An 8038-nucleotide genomic window follows, 5' to 3' on the forward strand; every position below is an offset into this window, starting at 1 on the left:
GTTGATTTCGTGTGTAAAATTGTTACTTTCTGAAAATGATTTTTTTACAAATATTATTCAGATTTGGGTCTGGTTTTCAATTATACCCAAATTTTAGGTTCTTAGATATTCCTCCCAAAAGAATATGTAAAATTTGCAATTGTTGGGACACTTCGGTCTTCAAAATTTGTAAATTATTCCTTTTTTTTGTTTCAAAAAGGAAGATCTATTTGTTTCTCACTAGTCATTTAACTCCCTCATACTTATACAAGATCTGAATTGCCCAACCACAAGGCAAACTACGTTCTTTACACGAGTTTGGTCAAGGATTACATCAAATCAGAAAAAACAAACATCTATGTAAAAAACTTTATACTAATGAAATATAAAGGTCGAGATTTCGGAAAATAAAGAATAATTTCAGAAGAATAAATTCTCTAGTAAATCTGTCTTTTTGTACATTGTCGGAGGCATATTTTATTTTAGTCCAACAACTTACATGATCAAACATTGACCCCTAATCTTCATCTTCTTTATCTTCTTTATCACCTTTACCACCATAACTTCCCACCACCACCACCCCGACCGCCATTGCCATCTCTTCTCTCTTCTCCCTCCGTCCCTCTCTCTCCCTCTCAACTTATGATCAAACCTTACTCTCAGGTTTGATCGTAAGCCGAATTCACCTTCTCGGCTTGATCATTCGTTCTTGAAAAAGCCAAATAAAGTGACAAAAAGTTAGAGAAGACTTCATTCAATTGGAGAATATTGTTCTCTTAAACTTGTAATGTGACTACATACTACCTCCTTTGACATTTGACATAGACTTCCAAATTTCAAACCCTTTTACATCAACAATAATCTGATCTTCATAATTCCTTTGTTTCTTGAGTCTTCCCTACAAACCTATTCCAATATTAGATGAATGGAAACTCATGAAACTAAAAAAAAAATAGCACATGGATAAGAGAGAACAGGTTATACATGAAGATTAAGAAAGCTGCTTGGTTGCTCGTAGATACTGGGATTGTGAGGGGGTGAGTTTTATACTCTACTGCTTTAAGCTTCTTACATTTGAGCATGTCATAAAGGGCAACTGCAACTAAAACCCCACATACATTGCTGCAAAAAATCAATAGCTTCAACATTTCAGTCATCACCAAATCTCCAAATGAAACCCATAACTGAAATGGGTTCTAAAATTACAGTCAGCAAGTCCACAAAACTAAGAACATTTACAATGAAAAGGATAGAGAGACAGAGAGAGAGAATAGAGAGAAAAAATTAGAGAGTAATGTTTGATCAAGTCGACTTACTAAACAAAAATATACCCCTAAATCAATATTTGTTATCTAAATCTTTGTTTCGGGGGGTAGAATTACCACTGCTTAGCTTTCAATTCGCCTCTGACCATCAAATGAAATGTGAATAACCCGTCCTCCTCTCTTTGAAACAAGAGGCGCTTCCGGTTCTGTCGGTGCTTCAAACAATTTTGTCTTCGGCTACCACAATAGTATAGTCCATCGCTCCCCGTTCCTGGAAAGTAGTCACTACCTGAGCCACAGAAGATGCTTTTTGACCAATAGCTACATAAACACATATTACATTTTGCCCTTTTTGATTGAGAATAGTATCTGTGGCTACTGCTGTTTTACCGGTCTGTCTGTCCCCAATAATTAATTCCCGCTGACCGCGTCCTATAGGGATCATCGAATCACTAGCAATAAGCCCTGTTTGAAGAGGCCAATATAAATTTGAATGTTGATTGGTATTGACAGTCTCTTTGGATGATCTGGACCCAGGCTTAGTCATGAACTCCGACTTTTTAAGGTTAATGCCACATACCCTCAAAATACCCATGCCATAAACTATACAAATTATATCTTCCTTCTCCTCAGGTCCACGTACACTAATTCCAAGGTCACAATGATTCTCATTTTCCTGCTAGAGAGTAGAGAGCCCCTCCTAGGAGTCTAAGACCAGAACGGTGTACGAAAGTGAAGCAGATATTAGGTCGCCCTCTAAATACCTTTAAACTATTATTTCCTTTCCCGGTCACTGGGCGAGAAGTCAGGTTGTGAGACAAAGCAATGAAAATAGGATGAGAAGTAAGGTTATAACTCAAAGGGGGCGAAATAATTAAAGGTGCTTCTATAGGCACCAGGGCAAACGGCTCAAGGCGTGCCGTCATCTCATTGACTCGGGACAATGACCATTGACCTGAGATCTCTATAAGCGCTTGGTTATTCTTCAACATATTAAGTTTTCAGAATTTCAATCTTCTATTTCAGAACCCTTATCTCTCAAATCCATCATTATCATTTTGATCTTACTTTACTGCTTCTTCCAATCTTCTCTCTCGTTTCAGCATAATGACTTCTTCTTAGCAACTACTAAGACAGTTGTTGAATATGCAAAATTTAATTGATCTTCTTGTAAAAAATGTACCGAGTTGATTCATTCTAAAACGTTGAGATTCGGTTTCGAAAGTAGAGATGTACGAGTGTTTGATATGACAAAATGGCATCATTTGAATTCCTTTCCTATTGATCCTCAATCTATTGTTGGTTTTGAATTGCTTTCCTGTTGATTCTCAGTCTATTATTGGTTTTGTAGATAAGATAGGTAGCCTTTTGGGATTTGAAGGTATAAAAATCTGATCTTTTTCGAATTCGAAATTTGGGTTTCTTTTGTTAATTCAATGTTCAAAGTTTGTTTGCTTTTACTTTTATGGGTTCGGAATAGTGATCAAGAAAACACTGATGAAGTTAGATGTGGAATGCAATCAAATGCCAAAAGAGACTTAATGATTTGAGCTAAAGTTCAAGGTTACTGATTTGAGCTAAAATAGTGATTCTAATATTGGTATTAGTCTAGAAAGGGCTTTAGAGAGAGAAAAATTAAGACGCCGGATGTCCACAAATTTTCCACTGCCTGTAAAAAAAATAGATGTTCAGGACAGGTGCTTATAGAACCGCCGGCTTCCAGCCACTGGGCCCAGTGCCTTGAGAAGCGCCCAATAATTAAAGGCCGCGGCTTTGGGGAATAAAGAAAATTCTCCGGGGAATAAATTCTCGAGGGAATCCAGATTTTTTTGAAAATTCTCCAGGGAATAAATTTTTATGGGGAATACAGAATACATTTTTTTTGAAAGTTCTCCTCCATCTCATCACCTCTCTCTGCCACTTCATCGACACCTCATCATCTTCTCCGGCGAAAGTCGTCGGCCGGCCAAGTTTCCGGCCGGCGACCTTCAAACATAATATTTTAAAAAAAAAAAAATTCTCTCTACTCTCCCTCTCTCTAATTTTTTTTTTTTTTTTCTTTAACTCTCTCTCTCTAGAACTGTTCTAGAGAGAGAGAGAGAGGCCTGTTCGTGATGGAACACGAACAGATCTGTTCGTGTTCCATCACGAACAGATCTGTTCGTGTTTCATCTGTTCGTGATGAACACGAACAGATCTGTTCGTGTTCATCACGAACACACCTCTCTCTCTCTAGATCTGTTCTAGAGAGATCTAGAGAGAGAGAGAGAGAGGTAAAAAAAAAAAGGGAGAGGAGAGAGAAAAATAAAATTATGTTTTGAAGGTCGCCGGCCGGAAAAATTGGCCGGCCGGCGACTTTTGTCGGAGAAGATGATGAGGTGTCGATGAAGTGGCAGAGAGAGGTGATGAGATGGAGGAGCTTTTTTTATAGCATCTTTTAAAATTAGAAGCCCCTTAGCAATAAAAAAAAAACATAAAAAGTCAATCTTATTTGACTAGTTTTAAGAAAAGTCTTTATTCCCCGGAGAATTTTCTTTATTCCCCAAAGCCGCGGCCACACGGGAATCTCACAAACCTATGGGTACCGTTGGAATCATGTGTACAATTTTGACGCTGCCTCACCACCCCGGCACTTAGTAATTTTTTTTTTGTTCAAATTGGCCTTTGTAATTGGGAAGTGTACCGATATTCCTAAAACCAACCAGCCTCATTCTCTAGGGTTTATTTATATTATGGTCACTACAATGCTGTTGACAAATATACCTTTTTTTTTTTTGTTGACAAGTACACTTTTTTTTCGATGATATTGTTGACAAGTACACTTGACTATTTGGGCATTGGTGAAAAAGATGTGATAATTAGAATTAAATGAATGAGATTATTAGGGCATCCCATTTCTGTTTTGGGTCATTGATGAAAAGCATATAACCATTAGGACTAAATGAATGAAATTACAAACCCTAACCTTGCTTCCGTTAGCTCTTTTGCTAGATATAGACCCTGTTCTATTCTATGCACTAAAGATCAATCCGCTTCATTTTGTTAAATGGAGCTTCATACTTAAGTATGCATCTTCACATGTACATTTGAAGCGTTCTTCCACACTCCAGCAAAGACTCTATCTCCCCATCACTGAAAACACTGAAAACCATTGAGCGGACACCCTTGGTAATTCTGCTCTATGACTTAAATATAACATGACTATTTCATCAAAAAAAAACATGACATTCGTATCAAGAGCACCTATAAGAGCATCTCCAATGCAAAACTCAAAAAAATCTCCATTCATCGTATGTTTCAAGTTCTAATAGAGATTCTCACTCCTAGGTGGTAGATATACAGATCCACAATTTTTTTTGTGCCTCAAATGAAAAACTCTAAACTTATCTTATGTACTTATGTGACATAGTTATTTTTAAAACAAATAATTAATTTATTTGGAAAATATAGAAGACTCAATTCTATTGGTTGAAAATCATATATTGATGAGTTAGAAAATTAGAGAATAGAGTGTCCTCTTGAGATAACTCTATTTCACCCTCTACATATTCTTAGAGATCCAAATGGAGTGTTACATTGGAGATAGTTTTTAAGAAAAAACTCTAAAAATCATGCGACAAGATTGTCGCATTGGAAATGCTTCCAATACGCCACGAGAACTGATCAGCCCTAAAAGTTCACTGCAACTAACCCATAAAGGTCTTGTAAAATATAACTATTTATAGTCAATTACATATAGTAGAGTTCCAAAGCAAATACACGCGTGAAGGATTGCTGCCTGGATTTTGGAGAATCAGGAATAGTTGGATTGAACCACCATAAACGACATTAGAGTTTCATAAATCTCCCATTATGGTTTAAGAAGTGTTTAGGTTTCAAAATACTAGAGGAAATATTACATCAAGATTGAAAGCTACTATATTTGCATATATTGTATTACCTGCATACTACCTAGGAAATAGCGCATCATACCATCAATATAAACCGCAGTATGTCAAATCCCTTGCTTGGGTCTTTCAACATAAAAATAACCCCTTTTCATGCTCTTGATCTCCCTCTCGGTTATGTTGAATTGAATCACTAACCATGGCAGGCCGCTTCTTGCCGAGACCATTCACCCGATTAGTTTGGTTGTTAAGCTGCTTCCTTGTATTGTTGCTGCCAACCTTATTCATCTCCACACTTTTCTGACCTAATTTGGGATTTGGAAGGTTTTTTTTGAACGGTAAGCAGGGATAAAGGGCCTGAACCCTACAAAGCAAAGCAACAAAAAACAACTACAAAAAAACTAAGTACGGCTCTTTCTAAGCCTTACAATACCCTCTTTGTCTTGCTTAATAATGGTGGCCAAATCACAAGGTAACCGAGAGGGGTCCAACTCAAGAATGTCAGGCCCTGGCTTCAATTTGGACAACCAGTCAGCAACCTGGTTTACTTCACGAACCACATGAACAATGCTGCAGTCTTCAAATCTGCTCCAAAGACTTTTGATTCTATTGAAGAGCCACCAATTCACCCAAGGAGGATCCTTATTACCAGCTAAGAACAGACCACAAGTATGCAAAGAATCAGTAGCTATAGTAACCTTACGAAGGTTCAGCTTAATAGCTAAATTGAGGCCAAGTTCCACTCCTTGGAGTTCATGAGCAATGACTGAATCAGGAACAACAGAACCAGCAACTGCAGCCAGTACCTCTCCCTCACTGTTTCTGATGACTGCACCAAACCCAGCTGAATCAGGATCAAAGGAACCATCTGAATTAATCAAGTAATAGCCCTTTGAGGGAGGAATCCAAGTATGCTTGCTGAAAGAAGGAAAAGCCAGAGGCATCTCAATATTCCATCTATTCAAACATTCTGCATTTAAAAAAGTGCAGTCCACCTTTCCCTTCCAAACAGAAAGAGCAATCTTGACTTCATTAACAATCATTCTAAGAATTGTTGAGGCAGGCTTGAGCTCATGTTGAAAAACTCTTCTATTCCTTTCTCTCCAAATGTGAGAAAGGTAAGTGGTGAAGACCAGACCTCCCAGTCTCAACTTCAGAAGAGAACCTGCTAAGAGACCAAGGAACCAAGAGATAACCTCCTCCCAAGAACCAAGATTAGTCCACTGAAACCCCATAATAGCAAGAAGGCCCTCCCATACAAGAACAAAGTACTCACAATTGAAGAAAATGTGATAATCTGTTTCCAAACCATTAGAACAGAGAATACAGCCAGGGTCCACTGCCACACCCCAAGACAACAGTCTCTCACATGTCTTAAGCCTCCTATGAACAACCACCCAAGCTATAAAGCCATGCTTGGGATCACAAGGTTAGACCAAATCAAGTCAGCCCAATCAACCTTCACACCATGGGGTCTAAGCATAAGATAGGTCTCTTTAACAGTATAGGTTCCATTTCTAGCAGGAGTCCAGACTACCTTATCATAGTCTCCTCCTCCAATTTCCACATCATTGAGGCCCGACATAAGAGAGTCTAGGTGCATACTAACATAAGGAGGGACAGTCCATCTACCATTGTGAATGATATCAGCAACTTTAGCATTAGCATGTAGGAGGGAACTATACCTTAAAGCCTCAGGAAAGAAATCCCAAAGTAAGCCCTCGGATGCCAGATATCTTTCCAGAAAAGAGTATGAGTGCCACTGCCAATCAGATGAACCACCATGACTTTGGCCAACTCCCTGCTCTCCATAACTTTCCTCCAGCACCATGAACAGTCATGGGGGACATGCATAAGCCAGAAGTCCTTGGACTTAATCAGGTTGCCTTTCACCCATCTGACCCACAAAGTATCTTTGTTGCTAATCAAATCCCAAACATGTCTAAGGTTAAGAGCATTATTCATGGCTTCAATATCTCTAATACCCAAGCCACCCTCTTCTACTGGAAGGCAAACAGTAGCCCATCTGATTGCAACCTTCCTAGCCTCCAAAGACAAACCTGTCCACAAAAATTTGCTAAACAAAGAATTGATTTCTTTATATACTCTCTTGGGAAACATGAAGACAGAGGTCCAATAAATAATCATACTAGAAAGAACTGCCTTGATCAATAGCACTCTTCCTGCAAAAGAGAGAAACCTGGCTTTCCAAGAATGGATTCTAACCTGAATCTTATCAATAAGAGGAATGCAATCAGAATAAGATAATCTTGAGGAAATTAAAGGAAGGCCAAGATACTTTACTGGAAGCACACCCTTCTCAAAACCCAAGAATGATTTAACCAAAATACCACCACTCTCACCTCCTGCCCAAAAGATAGTACTTTTCAAAGTATTAGCAGATAAGCCTGTTCCCTTAAAGAACCTGTCTAAAACAGACCTTAAAGCCAAGGCAGAGTCTCATCACCTCTCATGAAGACCATCAAATCATCAGCAAAACAAAGGTGAGAGACCTTGGGGCTCTTGCACTTGGGATGGAGATGAAACCTACCTTCAACTTCTTCTTAGGAGAGCAAAGAAGAAAAGACCTCCATAACCATAACAAACAGGTAGGGGGAAATAGGGCAGCCTTGTCTGAGCCCTCTCTTCCCCTTGAAATAGCCATGAGCCCCTCCATTCACCACTATAGAATAGCTAGAGTTGGTAACACACTCCTCTATCCACTGAATAAACTTAAAAGGCAAATTAAACTTCTGTAGGACTTTCAAGAGAGAAGACCACCTCACTGTGTCATAAGCCTTTCTCAAGTCTATCTTCACTATGCACCTATCAACTCCATCTACTCTATGGGAGTTTTTAACAATTTCATGGGCAAGCATTATATTGTCCTGAATTGATCTACCAGAA

The 8038-nt window shown here is 38.6% G+C and overlaps 1 long non-coding RNA gene across 1 annotated transcript; it reads right to left on the bottom strand.

Annotated features, from left to right (window-relative positions):
• Window positions 1-712: 712 nt before the first annotated feature.
• On the bottom strand, window positions 713-1245 carry LOC147544072 (uncharacterized). The gene is made up of 2 exons (XR_015223532.1): window positions 964-1245; window positions 713-877 (listed from the first exon to the last, which is right to left on the bottom strand). It is a non-coding gene; the product is annotated as an uncharacterized LOC147544072 (long non-coding RNA).
• Window positions 1246-8038: the final 6793 nt, after the last annotated feature.

The sequence above is a fragment of the Eschscholzia californica genome, unplaced genomic scaffold (assembly GCF_041429995.1).
Source record: "Eschscholzia californica isolate CP2 unplaced genomic scaffold, dmEscCali1.0.p SCAF_4, whole genome shotgun sequence".
Taxonomy (NCBI): domain Eukaryota; kingdom Viridiplantae; phylum Streptophyta; class Magnoliopsida; order Ranunculales; family Papaveraceae; genus Eschscholzia; species Eschscholzia californica.